This window comes from Triturus cristatus, chromosome 3_2 (assembly GCF_964204655.1).
Source record: "Triturus cristatus chromosome 3_2, aTriCri1.1, whole genome shotgun sequence".
NCBI classification, from domain to species: domain Eukaryota; kingdom Metazoa; phylum Chordata; class Amphibia; order Caudata; family Salamandridae; genus Triturus; species Triturus cristatus.
The window spans coordinates 522,211,168-522,226,737 of record NC_140584.1 but is presented as its reverse complement, the minus strand read 5'-3'; the positions used below and the strand labels follow the sequence as shown (position 1 = coordinate 522,226,737).

Below are 15,570 nucleotides of genomic sequence, written 5' to 3'. Positions count from 1 at the left end.
TTCTCTTGATGTACTATATCTATTTATATCGAAAAACTGTTGTGTCCTCCCCCTGATATGGTCTGTGAACCCTTCCGTAGCTAGCAGTTTTTTATCCAAAGTCCTCTTTGTATATACCTTTGCATACGCCGGGTCCTCGATATTCATCACCAGTCGGTTATGGTCCGACAAGACCTTAGGGAGTCTCTTAATCTGTGCTCCCTCGAGTAGAGAGGCTAAAGCAAAAAAATAATCTAGTCTGACATATTTTCTATGCGGATCCCCTACTTTTTTACATGACCATATATCTACCAACCCGTGGCTGGTCATAAATGCCTTTAAGGCTTTAAAAACTTGAGGTTTCCTCCCCGTACACCCTCCCCTGTCAGAGTCACCGGTATCTAAGTGAATATTGAAGTCCCCGCAGATAATTAAGGCATTGGCCAGGAAGCCAGTTCGACCTCCAACTCTAAGTACAAATCCGCAACGTCTAGATTTGAGCCATAGATGCCATATATAACCATACAGATGGTAAAATGATTTGGAATAAAGGCAATGGCCCACCGACCCCATTTATCCGACTTAACTTGCTTAATGGGTAAAATCCGGTTAGAAACATGGATAGCCACACCTCTAGAATTGCTGGCCTGAGATGAACAAATAACCTGGGAATACCCTGGAATAAAATTCAGCCCTCTTTTCTGCCAAGGGGATATGAGTCTCTTGCTGACAGATAATGTCAGCCCCTAGTGTTCGCAAATACCTCCCCAGCCCTGCTTCTTTTGCCTCTATCATTCAGCCCGCCAATGTTGATTGTGCAAATAGTCAGCCTACCCATACTTGCGACTTCCTTGGTGCCTATATTGCCCTTTAAACCATTCCCTTAAACTGCTTCCAGGACTAGTACTGCTCCTGGTACATCTCTTTCCCTGCCTCCATTCATTGCTTTCCTGGATTTTCTGCATTTTACCCCCCTTCCACCACCTCACCCCCCTCCACCCCTGCTCCCCACCCCATGAACCCCTCCCCCCGCTATGTATGGCAACAGACCCTCCTAGGTCTGTGTGTGATGAGTGGTGGCTCTCTCCCACGAGGTGACATATTAATACAATTTGTATATCTCCTATGTGACATCTCTGGACCCATATAATCAGAGACAGTTAACTATATTCAAAAAAACAGCTAAGAAGACTTTTTTTAAAAAAAATTTAGTCCTACTTTCCAGGAATATTGCTTAAGTAATTCAACTGTGAGAAGAAGCAAAAATGTCATCTCCCCCCAGTGCTTAAGAACTCCCTGACCTTTATTACTGATGTAAAAAAATCGAGTTTGATCTTTCCAAATTACTTTCAGCCGAGCCGGGTTGAGGAGGAAAGCCTGCGCTTCCTTCTCCTGGAACTGGGTGATAATTTGCCGCAGACGCCATCTTCGTTCCACCGTAGTGTGGCAAAAGTCTGTCCTAGTAAACAATGTAAATCCTACGGCCACCCGATGTGCTTCGGGTCTTGCCTTCTCAAACACGTTTTGTCTCAGCAAAAAATTGCCAAAATACACCAGGAGTGCCCGAGGTTTAGCATCTGGGCGTGCTGGCTGTCGAATATTGAACAGGACTCGGTGTGCCCCTTGTATCTCCTGTGCCCAGTTCCATCCTACCAACTCTGGGAACGATTTCTCCAGGAGCTGAACCATAAAGAGGCGTGCATCGGACCCCTCCTTCCCCTCGAGAATACAGAGAAAGCGTAGGTTGTTCCTTCTTTGACGGTTTTCGCCTTCTTCCAGTTTCCACTGGATGTCCGTGAGTTGATCCTCATGTGCTACGACTTGCCCTTTTGAGCCCGCTATGTCCACTTCCAATGCCGCCGTTCTTGTTTCTACCTCCGTCATCCGGTCACTTATATTATTGAAGGTTTTGGCAATTTGTCTTACGGCGCCCTGGAGTTTTCGAGTGACATTTTGAGAGCATTTACTTTCCAGCCGGGCTTCTTCCCTATGTGCCATTACACACTGCAATATAGATTCTAAGGTAGGGGAGAATGCGGGGGACCCCACTGCCGCCTCTTCTGAATTAGGCTGGTTGCGAATCCCCACCAATTGATCTCCCGTAGAGTAATCCCATCTGAGATCAGTTTGCTTAGGGTTATCCGTTCTCCCAGCTCGGGGGAGCATTCTCCTAGTAGAAGTAGTTCTTTCCCGACCTCGATCATCAGTGCCAGATATGCTCTCTTCCTCACTCAATTCTGTATTGGACCCGTATTCTGATCCCAAACCTGACCAGGTGGCGTCTGAGAGGGAATAGAAGTCATTAGCTTCAGAATCAATGTCCCTCTCCCTACCAGCCTGCAATTTCCTGTGAGACTTTAAGGGCCCCATACGTTCTCTCAACTTCCCCTTTGACTTCTGTGCACTAAGGTGCTGCCTATGTCCTTCCTCCTGTAGGGTCCCCATTCCCCCCAGCGAGTCAATATTCTGACAAATGTTACCTAACACTGTCTCTCCCCAGCTCTCAACCACATGAACAGCCGGTACCGCAACTTGGGTCTGCCCCTCTTGAGATGTCTGTCCCACAATGTCTCCCTTGGCCCCAGGTACATTTGCAGATGCCTTTATAGCCTCCGTATCACCCTGTTCTGGATTCTCCCCAAGACCCAGCGGTGGCTTACCGATTATGTTCCACGCAGCGCCCTTAACCGGGTCCATATTGTCATGTTGCTCCCTTAGCAGTCCGGAGGCTGACCCAGTTCCTGCACCCCGGAACAGATCGATGATTGTAGTAGTGGTCCAAGGCGGCTGGGGCTGCGTGCCCGCGCCCCTCCCCTTTCCATCTAGGGGATTCTCCGGCCGAACCCTCTGCCGGCGTCCTTGAGCTGTAGGGGCTGGCGCCGTCTGCGAGTTCGCCAAGTTCTGCTGCGAGGATTCCAGTGGGGCCGATTGCGAAGGACCGCCTTTACCTTTTGCATCCGTCTTAGGAGCCATAATGCCCGCACTAAAGGCTGCGCCGCAGCTGCTGCTCCACCTCGAAATCCGAGCCAGTTCCCGCTCAAGACCTCGGCAGCCAACGATCAGCTGCTCCGCGATCTCCGCCAGTGCCGATGCCCCACGCCTTATTCCTGGTAAGGCCAGCTTCGTCTCAACACGATCCTTTACCGCATTATTCTTCGCTTGTCGATACGCCATTCAGGTCCTTTACATTCTTATTTTAGCCGAGTCACGCCGTCCCCCGGGGAGCCACCTTCGACCGACTTTCACTCGGTCGCCATCTTGCCGGCTTTTCACTCCAATAGCCCCGAGCTTCCCAATCCATAGTATAAACTAACATATTAACACTTTTTTTAAATATCTAAAATGTTTACATTTTTTAAAGTCTCTGCATGCCACAACCTAATTTGTGGAAAGGAATTGGATAAAATGCCGGCAGTGAGATCTCTCCACTGCATTAAAGAGTTGTCATATTCTAGATCAGAGATGCTTGTATCCATATTTCTCATGGAATCGGAAAAATTGTGCCTTTTGCACACAGCATTATCAGAGCCAGAATCTAACTAGGGTTTACATACATTTCTCATTGTTTCATAATAGTTTTTTATTTGTCATTAGAAGTACTGGATAAACCAAATATGGACACAGAGCAATATAAATATATATAAATCCAACATAACTCATTAGAGCATCATTCCTGAGATGGTGCCCTGTTGTTTTTGTCGTAGCACTGGAAGAATGACAATACGTTCTGCAAAAGTTTTGTGAATCAACCTTTTAGAAAGTTCTCCTTGCTTCCAACACAATAATATCTACTTCTGTGTTTTGACACTTAGCACCTGATTATCAATGTCTTTCTCTTGATAAGAACAAAGAGGCTTAATTGTAGGAATGGTCCTCACCCTCACATCTGAGGGTGCTTGTGGTCAGGTGTTTGTATCGCCCCATGCTCTAGTTGGGTTGTAACCACCCAACTATGATGCTCAAAATAGATGGACTGGTGGCTTTTCTTCGCCCTGGGAATTAGCCAGAGTATCACTGTCCCGAACCAATTCATTCCCCACAACATCTCTCATAGCAACTCTTCAATAGCAGAATTCTGGGAAAGTCAAGCTTACCCTCTTGGGAAGTATCAAGGTAGGACATTTCTCAATTTTCAGGTAACTTCTATAGATTGCTCTGGAGAATTGATCCAGCATCCTCCTGTGTATGCCAACTTACAAGTTCACTCTGGCAAACAATCTTTTTATCTATAGGGTTCTCTGTCAGTTACTTTTGAGCCCACCTTCTACTTGGTACCAAGGAGTGCTGCGACAGACAGAAACATCTACTTGCCTGCAAAGACTTATCAAAAAAGCTAGAACCCCTTACTCTCTGGTACCTCCTTTGGAAGATCCCATGCTCTGGAAAAACCAAGTGACCACTCTCATCAGCAATCCCAGCACACTTTGGAGTGTGAAGCTGTAGCTTTATCTTCTCGTGCACAGGTCCTAAAGAGTGATGAGTGGGGTGCCACATCACCCATTGTTTGTTTAAGTTAGCCTTACACGAATGTGCCTATTTCAGTACTGAGAGAAATAGTTTTAGGACATGTCAGAATTACATAATTGTTTTCAAACTGCATGCAGGTCTAATTCTCATAGACAAAAAATATATAATTGACATTCACGAAAAACTGTCACGATTTGATGGACAGACAAACCAAAACTGTAATGTCAAAGTACAAACTATATGTCAGTATTAGAGATAGAAAACAAATGTTTAATTGGGTTGAATGGTGTCTACCAGAAGTAATAATGCAAAAACAACAATTGATGGACAGAATGCAGAACAATGTCATACATTCACCCCAGTACAGAGATCTGGGCCTAAATCCATTGTTTTTTTGCTCACCATGCCATTCCAGTTTGAACCCAGCCATATGCAAATCAGTCTTGACCCTGTGCCCCATGGGAACAGTCCAGCCCGAACTGCCAAGCCAGGTCCTCCCTGGACTGGAAACAAGCATCCTAGGACCGGTTTCGGGCTTTCAGCCCTTGTCAGCCAGGATAGCTTGATTCCAGTGGCATGGAGAGCAAGGGACTCACGTCTGAGCATACCCTTCCCACTCGGGGTGACAAATGCAAAAACAACAATTGATGGACAGAATGCAGAACAATGTCATACATTCACCCCAGTACAGAGATCTGGGCCTAAATCCATCGTTTTTTTGCTCACCATGCCATTCCAGTTTGAACCCAGCCATATGCAAATCAGTCTTGACCCTGTGCCCCATGGGAACAGTCCAGCCCGAACTGCCAAGCCAGTCACTACGCCACTGGAGTCAAGCTATCCTGGCTGATGACGGCTGATAGCCAGAAACCGGTCCTAGGATGCTTGATTCCGGTCCAGGGAAGACATGGCTTGGCAGTTCGGGCTGGACTGTTCCCATGAGGCACAGGGTCAAGACTGATTTGCATATGGCCATGTCTGAACTGGGGTGGCGTAGTGGGCAAAAGAACGATGGATTTAACACAGATCTCTTGACTGGGGGAGAATGTCAGCATTCCGTCCATCATTTGTTTGTTGTAACGCTTTTCGCCCTAAGTGGGATGGGTATTCCCAGGCGTGGGACCCGTGCTCACTACGCCACTGGAGTCAAGCTATCCTGGCTGATGACGGCTGATAGCCAGAAACCGGTCCTTGGATGCTTGATTCCGGTCCAGGGAAGACATGGCTTGGCAGTTCGGGCTGGACTGTTCCCATGAGGCACAGGGTCAAGACTGATTTGCATATGGCCATGTCTGAACTGGGGTGGCGTAGTGGGCAAAAGAACGATGGATTTAACCCAGATCTCTTGACTAGGGGAGAATGTCTGCATTGTCAGCATTCCGTCCATCATTTGTTTGTTGTAACGCTTTTCGCCCTAAGTGGGATGGGTATTCCCAGACGTGGGACCCGTGCTCACTACGCCACTGGAGTCAAGCTATCCTGGCTGATGACGGCTGATAGCCAGAAACCGGTCCTAGGATGCTTGATTCCGGTCCAGGGAAGACATGGCTTGGCAGTTCGGGCTGGACTGTTCCCATGAGGCACAGCGTCAAGACTGATTTGCATATGGCCATGTCTGAACTGGGGTGGCGTAGTGGGCAAAAGAACGATGGATTTAACCCAGATCTCTTGACTGGGGGAGAATGTCAGCATTGTCAGCATTCCGTCCATCATTTGTTTGTTGTAACACCAGAAGTAATAATGTCACTATCTTGTTAGGTCCAGTTAAATGTTCCAGTAATTTAAATCTGACCTCAACCTCTGGTAGCTATTGTACAGAGCAAATAGACCTGACTTAAGAAAACATGGAATGCATTTAAAAGTATCAAAAAAGTTGAAAAGTCACAAAACCCAATAACAATAGGTAATTTAATCAGCATATTGACATCAAAACACCAAACATCCAACCTGGAAATATGAATTTTATAAATGTTAAGTAGAAATAGCATCAAAAGCGCAAGGCACCAATGTTAGTCAATGATTGCGGTAGATCTGGACCTAGGCATGATTTCTGGCTGACTGCGATGGTGCATGGATTGGATACACAAATTAGGTTGATCCGGTTGGAAATATTGCCTTTTTTCTTATTTTAATGTCAAAATCTTTCCGTGGGGGCAAGGGAACAGGCTGTTGTACCACATGAGGGCTCCATGATGTCAGATGGGCGTTGGACAAGGTCCAGTTGTAGCTATTGGTTTATACAGGAAAATCTCATTATAGGAGAAATTCTAATTTTGGGGCCAGGGAAGTCCTCTTGCCGGTCAGATACTTTTAGTGCTACTCCTAGTCACGATTTTCAGCTTCAGGCTAAGGGCCTGATTATGACTTTGGCGGTCATGGTACCGCCATAGAAACAGCATCGGAATCACCACCACACCGTTGGCAGTCTGACCGCCCTACTAAGATCCATGCAGTTTTATAGACGAAAGACTGCTGCGGTCCCGCCGCTGCTGCCAGGAAATCCAGACCTCAGTGGGATAGGATAATGCGTTAGTCAGAGGGCTGATAGCCAGTGTTACCGCTGTCCCAATTATGATGTGCCTTCCTGCCGCCGTGATTGTGGCGGTCCACCCACTGCATCTGAGCTGGCAGAAAGGGAGGGATATAAGGCTGAAACTCCCCTTTACTCAGCTTGACACGTCCTGTTCCACCATGGAGCCAACCCTACATGTCCTGCCTCTGCTGTTCCTGCTTGATAACATCCAAAACCGACACCGTTTTGGACGCCTCTAATGGTAAGCCACATTATAATAGGTATGCATCTACCAGAGGAACCCCTGAAAGGCTGGGGCCCTGGGCCACTGTTCACTTTTCATATGCAATCCAATAGCATAACCATGTGCCATGCATATGTGGGAAATGTCATAAAAGTCATAAAAGCAAACAGCAGTAACCAAATTTGGCACACATTTAGATAAAGTAGATGTAAGTTACACACACAAAAATGGACACATGTCCATAAAAATGTCTAAAAAGGTATGACATCTTAACATTCTCTATGTGCGGATAAACACATATCTAACTTGCACACACCAAACACATATCCAGGCTACATCATAGGGAGAAGTACAAGCTAAATGATGTTGACGTTGGCCAAGCCAAGCTGAAATATTTACCATATGTAATACCACCTAATGCAATGTCAGCCCCAATTGGAATCCATCCCACATAACCATACATTAAACATGTCCCCATGTCCTGTGTGATTCTAGCACTGGTTCCAAGGTCAGATCATACTAACCCTTCACATGGATCAGCAATCGGGGTAAAACGAACACAACTGGAGTCAAGCATCACAAATTACCCAAAACATCAAATAGTTAGAAAAGAAATGGCAGGACTAATGTGTTATAAACCAACCAAATATTTTTATTTCTCATAAATTACTAGATGGAGCAAACTTAAGGCCAATGGCCAGACCTGGTACACAATGTGTTCTCCAGCACACTGCTGTGCCACTAAACTTGCCCTTCATAACACTGCCAAGGAACCTCCTCACAAAGGTGCATCAATTAGGCATGGCAGGCACCTCGAAGATGTTACTTGGGAAAGGCAGGGTCAGTATTGGGAGGGGCAGGTTTGGTTTTGGGAGGGGTTTTGGTCGTCTTTGTGGTATGCTTAGGTTTAGTGGCGGGGATCAGGTTTCTCAGGGCTGGATTGGGATGTTGAAGGCGATGGGTTGAGGTGTGGAAGAGGCTTTGGGGTGTCAGGTTTGACAGGGGTAAGGGCAAGGGCAAATAAAACACTTTCCCAGGGAAATAGGCAGGATGTTCAGGGGAGAGTACGGGTTGGGAGGTAGAGCAAGTGAAAGTGTCAGGTGTGTGTAGGTGTGTTGGTGCAGGTGTGTCGGATGTATCATGTTTGTGTTTTGTATGTGTTTGTTGTGTGGGTGTTTGCATTCTTTGGTGTGTGATGTGGGCATGCTGGGTGTTGGGGATGGATCTTTGGGTGCGGGTATGGTGTCTGGGGACAGACTAGGTGTGGTGAGGGGGTGAGAAGGTCATGTAAGTGATTGCTGCTGGTGTGTATGTGTGAGTGTGCTTGGGACAGGCATGGGAATAGGGAATTTGGATGGGGAAGAGTGAGGGGGGGCGGATGTTCAGAATGGGTGGAAGGCTGCCATGAGGGAGGAGGCCATAGCCTGAAAAGATCTCTGTAGGACCGACATAGTACTGTGGATGGCTTCCAGGTAGGCCACTATCTGTTGCGGGTGGCTGCCTTGCCACTGGATGGTATGCAGTATTGCCATCTGACCCACAGAGATGTTTCTCAGGTGTTCAATAGTCTTGTTACTCAGGGCAGTGGGGGTAACAGGGGCAGGTGCCTGGGGCAAAGAAGACGACTCCCATCTTAAGGGAACAGGCCTGACAACTGGTTGGGGAGCAACAGGGAGGGTGGAGATGGAACTGGGGGAGGCAGACAAGGATGAAGGCAGAACAAATCTGAAACCACCACCACTCAGGAGTGTCCACTAGAGGATGACTTTGGTGATGAAGTTGAGCTTCTGTCCTCTATGGCACTCCCCACACCCTCTCAGTCACTGGGTCTCAGCGCCTTGAGACCCTCACAGGTGATTAGTGCGCTCTACAAATGTTTGATTGATTGGGTCCCTCCGTGTCTGTACTCTCACGACCGGAACCTCTGTAACAAGCTATGTCTCCAACGATGTTGGCCCCTTCCCCTTTGCTTGCCCAGGATGAATCTGAAATGACATATAACATTGGTTTATTGCAATTGTGTTACCACACCTGACCATCCAATTTCTACAAAAAAGATTTCCAAAGTGCACAAATCACACCAGCTGCATGGTTCACTACATAGACTTTATTCAGTGTTAGCATGAGAACATGCATGCATGCTGCATGACCTGGAAACAATTGCTCACAGTGAAGTCATAACCACAGACAACTCCAATAACATGAGTGAAGTTGTCTGATCTCCATCCTCATGTATCTAGTATGATACTTCTTCTTCTTTTATTGGTTGGCTCTTGTAGTATACCGTAGTAACCTAATATCATCAAATAGGATGGAAATGACAAAATTAATTCCTACAGATTCCACACAAGGCCCTGCAATCAGCAAATGGTCATATACCTAATACCACATCAGGATGAAATGATGGTCAACTAATACAGCTATGTTGTACCAATATGTACAGTAGCAGGAAGAAGGTGACATGGACATGCTCATTTCACTCTGTTGACACTCCCAAATAGAAACTTACTCCTATGTCCACTGTCAGAATGGTTTCATGAAAGCTGTACTTATGTAGCTTCGCTATGTACTACATGTAGCACAGAAACGTGGGCTGAAGTCAATCTGGCCCAAATAGCTGGGAGATTTGTCTCACAAACACAAATTCATTGTATTACTGAGTGCAGACACTCACATAGGATCCCTACATTTATGCATGTCACTCCCTGATGCATGTCACCAGTCAGTGAATGAATCTTGACAAATCCACTTGTGCAATTTTCATAACTGAATACTCCAACATCAATGGCATTGAAATGTATATTGTGAGAAATTATTGTAACTTTACTCGTCATGTCCCTCATCCAATCAATTGGACCGGACTAATGACATTGAGTAATGGCTTAGGGTATGTAGGACCCACCCGCCAATGTCTACACGTGCCTGTCTGTGGTAACACATGAATTGTATACCTATCCAAATAACTATTTCAAATACAGTTTGGCCTACACACACATTTGTGATGGAATCAGACATCAACCTATGAAGACATGTAGATCATGTATGCAACAGTAGTGCAGATTATACTACAACAGGGAAAGGTACACATGCCAACATGTAGGCACTAGTACTGATGGCACCAGTGATGCTTTCTTTCTCATGTTACTGTACATCCCCACTTACTAAGGGGATGTATTGCTCAGTGACTGCATCCAAAGTGCACTGTATGCTATCTCACATGTAAGAGGGCCACCATCACATGAGAGAAAGTAGTGAGGGAGCATGACAACTGACGCGCTGAAGACAAGTGGCCAGTTTGGTACAATTGCCACTCACAACATCCAACAACATGAGCTGATTAATCATGTTACTCAGCCCTGTGCCTGCTCAAGACAGTAAATTGGTAATGGACTGGACTCTGCTATGTTCCTGGTCAGAAAGATAATAGGCTAAGCAAATCAGCATGCTCTTACTACCTGACCTATGTGCGAAAAATATATAGGAAACTTTCTCTTTGGTAGGCTAATTAATCAAAATACATGTGACAGTCAAAAGACCAAAAACAACTTAAGAGTGCAGTAGTAATTTTTTCATGAATTATATACATCTACAAAATTGTGCACATATTTATAATGTATCTGTTTTCCTTTTTATGCATATAAGGATACATGTCCTATTGATTCAATTTTATGCATATTCAATTGTACATGCATTCATACATTTGTATTTCATTACATATAATGTATAAGTGTGCTCAAATTGATGACAAACATAAAGGAAAACAAAAAGAGGAGTTAAACAGCAGATACTCAATCTAATTATCTGGCATGGCTAGACATAGTCTACGCGCGTTTCGGCGTTCTGCCTTCATCAGGTAGCCATGTTTTCACAATTCCTAAAAAATAATAAGAAACAAACACAAATGACCTACAATATCCATAAACACTCAGAAGGTCAACTGACTAAAATTCACATGTATATAAACCTACTCTCTATACAATATTTACAAATATACAAATATACATATTTCATCTATACATGAGTTGTGATGTCACAGTAAGCTATGGGGAGATCATTCCCAACGATTTCACCCTTACAAAAACCAACCAATTTTTTGGGGAAAGATGGAAAATAGTTTTCAGTTGTAATCCCAAATAAGTATCACAGATAGCCACCTGTATAGACTGTTTATAAAACGTACAAACAGTGCTGCTTATCATGGGGATCAGTTTAAAATACATGGTGCATAGTAGTTTACGGAGAGCCATTTACCTTGTCCTGAACAACCACACATCAAGCTGTTACAGAGAATGAAGATTCCAAGGATGCTCGTGGAATCAAAGCGATGAAAAGTCAGTACAATCTGAATATGAAGCAAGACCCAAAACAAATCTGATTTACTACCTGACCTACACAGCCAATAACTCTTCTTTTGCATCGCACATAGGTCATCTCCAATATTGATGGGGAAATGCCTGCCTGTTACAGTTGGCAGTGTAACATGTATGACTCTGAACAGAACTTACCTGCTTGTAGCTGCTGCTGGGCTCTCAACTGCCCATCAAGCTGCAGATAGGCCACCACCAGTATGAGGGCTATTAGAGAGTCAGGATCTGGCGCGCGCCCCGTCCATGTTGGGAGGATATCCACAACAGGACCACCATGACCTTCCGGGTCCAGGTCCTCGGGTCTTCCCACCTTATCCGGCAATGGACGCTGCGCCGGCGATAGACCCCCGGGCTCTGCACCTTCTGGGTGATGGCTTTCCAAATGGATTGCTTCTGATGTGCGTTGACCTGTATGGATGCAATAGATAAAGAAGCAGATTAAAACTACAAGTTATAGGATATCTGTTTGGTTTACACACATTTTGTATACTCCTAGCTGAAGCATTAATCACTAGTTAACACACTACATGTGTAATTCTCACTTGCTGAGCACTACAAACACATGAAAACACACTTTTGTAGTCACCTACTGATTATCCTCAATCCTGGTCATGACCTACTCTGACTAAGCCATGCCACAACATCATGTATCCCAGGGTCATCCTACATCTACTGTGATGTGAGCTTCTATGAAACGCACCACACCATTGTGACCTTCTAAAGGGTAAACTACTTGTGCATGACTGTACAGACACCTCTCCAGCCAGGCCCATTGACTTGATGCATACAGTCCCTACAGGCTAGTACCATAGTATAGACTACATCCTAAGACTTAGGTCCCAATCAAAGGGCTGGCTTGAATGTCAGTGAGAGCTTCCTCCCTGGGGATAGGAGGACATGTGGACTACTTAATGGGATCTCATACTTCGTCGGGTTGAGTTTGTTTGGTATATAGTGTCATCACAGGACAAACCTTTTGCCATATGTGGCACTGTTACAGGGATAACATCAACATACCATTGGATTTCTTGTTTGATTGGTGATTCACATATCAACACCACTTCAGAAGTAACCAACTATCTGCACTTTTAATGCGTCACATGTGTAATAGACATTTACAATGTATGACTTATGGAAAAGTGACAACTGACATGTGAGTGTAAGGATCCTGTCATTAGTAAATGTCAGACATTGACAGTGTGGGTCAGTGGAAAGAAGTATCAGGTCAGAGAGTTACCTCAGTCACCATGCCAAATGTAATCCATTTAAAAGCAATCAGGGCTAATATTGGTTCAGAAAACTAATTTTGGGAACATCGAAGGATCAGCATGGAGATTACTCTGTGCATCAGTTGTATTGCCAAGTAACTCTGCCCCAGCCTTTGCCCAGACTGGGCACAACTCATTGTCAGGCCTTGCTCTCTGCAGGCTGAGCATACTGATGCCACATGAACATCACATTTCCACCACTTCATTACAGAAAAGTACATCTTTTGGCCATTCACTAAGTGACCTCAAGGTTGTGTGGCACTCTGATTGGGTCTGTGAGGTATAGCTAGCTACCAGACAACAGCTCGGCAAGCCCTGACGTGGGCTGAGTGATATGTGAGATAGTACACATAGCTAACATCCTCAACTGCTTCTCACAGTATAAGAACAAAGCTCGTGCTGTAAAGCATAAACATGTATCTGCACATTTGCCACGATCTGATTAGGAAGTATATCATAGGTACCGTTAATTGTATACATGCATAGATATGTGAATGCAGCACAAGTAGGAATTAGGGCTTATCACACATCACAGTGGTGATTTTAAGTACACAAAGTACAGTGCTACACAATCCATTACATGATTGTCCTATGTGGGCACCACAAAATATTGCAACAGTAATCTGAAGTCACTCTGGGACTCAGAGGCACATTGTAGCCTGTGAGAATGGAAAGGATTGATTTGTACAGAGTAAAATATGTATGTGAGATAGTTACCTGTTCTTCTGGTGAGCCATAGAGCTGGCCATACAGGAGAAGGACCGCTTCAACAAGTTTCTCCAGCTTCTCTGGAGAGAAGGCAAGGGCCTTCACACCTGCTTGGCCTAGCTTGATTGTTCCCAGAGGTGGCAAACAGCAGCTAAAGAGGAGGAGGTGTTAATAGCAACAGTGTCAGGAGGTAAGTGAGTTATTTTTCAAACTGTGGCATACATTTACACCACATACGCGGTCATCAGCGTAGACGGACGCAGCCATTGGGCCACAAATATCACAGTCACCAGCGTTAGCCTATAGCTATGTCCATCGTGGATGAAATCGCCCACCACGCGGTCGATTTCCGCAAGTGGCAGTAGGTTCCGAATGTACTATAAGCGAGGTCAGACATCTGCCATTTTAGCAGTTGTAACTACAGTATTGGTGTACAGTATTAAGTGCGTCACCATCGCACTACAAATGTGTTGTGACATGTTAACATATGTATTACTCCATTGCTCTGTACTTTCCTTTACACAAACATCAGTGTAGTGCATTACTGTGCATGAACGCTATATTACCGCAGTGCACTGTACACCACCGGTGACGGTATTTTGCGAGAACAATTCAAACTTTACAGTATTATGGTGCCCATAATACATTTTGGGATGTATAATGTGCATTTTTCTGTTACAGACACGTGTAAAGACCACAATGGGGATTATAGGTGGATGTCCAATAGCAGACAGATGTTATATGAATTATATGTAATGCTTTCTGAAGCAGTTATGTTTTGTGACATGACTTTTGGCTTACTCTTCACATATGTTACTGTGGACTCTGTGATCATTGTTAAAAATTTGTTTTCACTCCACACTGGGAGAGGAAATAGACAACAGCCTCCTGTGTACCGCCCATTTCCAGACCTTCAGACCCTGGAAAAATAGGATGTCATCAAGAAGTTTTGTTTGAATAGGCAAACAATACAGGATTTATGTAATCAGTTGGAGCCTGATCTCCTCAAAACACTAATCCCACATGTATAGTACCTATTGTGAGACTTATGACAGTATTGCATTTTCTGGCCACAGTTTCCTTTCAATACACTGTGGCTATATTTGGTGGTATGTCTCAACCAGTGTGTTCTGTAAGACGTGCTTTAAGCAATGATGAGACGCATTGACAGCTACATCCAGTTCCCCAGACGTGAGGATTTAGCCAATGTGAAGGGTGATGTCTATGTATTTGGTTGCATCCCACATGTGGTTGGAGCGATTGATGCCTCCCAATATTGACTTAGTGCCACCGCAAGCCAGGCAACTAGTTTACCATAACTGGAAGCACTTCCATTCTATAAACATGCAAGTTGTCTGCTTACTAGATTTGTACATCTCAAAGGTCTGTGTCCAGTTCCCAGGATCAGCTCATGATTCCTTCATACTGCGAAACAGCACCATACCCCATGTCACAATCCTACCGGAGAGGGCCTGGTAGTTTGTGTGGGTAACGTCGGGTAGTATGATCAGAAAGTATGTTACTTATTGTTACACTTAGGTCTGTCTTCCAACTAGGAGACTCAGCATATCCCAACCATCCATGTTTGTTGGCACTACTGAGGAATTTAACAATGCCAGGGGAAGTCGGCTTAACTGAGGCCCATGGCAGAACACGCCGACCAATGGAGCGGGCTTTTGAACTCCTGAAGAGCAGGTTCAGATGTCTGGACAAGACTTTGGGAGCCCTCCTCTACTCGCCTGAGAAGGTGTGTTAAAACACTGGCTTGCCGCATGGTCCACAATATCGCCCTGCAACAGAGCATCACTTATATCACAGAGGATGGAGACCATGAAGAGCCACCCAGTGAGGATCCTGAAATTGTAAATGCATTTATAAAGCACTTACTACCTCTGACGAGCCGTCTGAGTGCTTTTCAGTGAGTAGCCTGCTATTCCGGAACCCAAAAAGAATTAGTGGTGAGTTAGTATTGGAAAATATGAAATTTGAGCGGTGGACATGTGAGGCTGTTATTTGGGTTTAAAA

The 15,570-nt window shown here is 45.0% G+C and overlaps 1 protein-coding gene across 7 annotated transcripts in view; it reads left to right on the top strand.

Moving 5' to 3' along the window:
* PPFIBP2 (PPFIB scaffold protein 2) overlaps positions 1–15,570 on the top strand; it is a 1,154,531-nt gene that overhangs the window by 711,581 nt on the left and 427,380 nt on the right. The gene's annotated exons all lie outside the window — the stretch shown is intronic.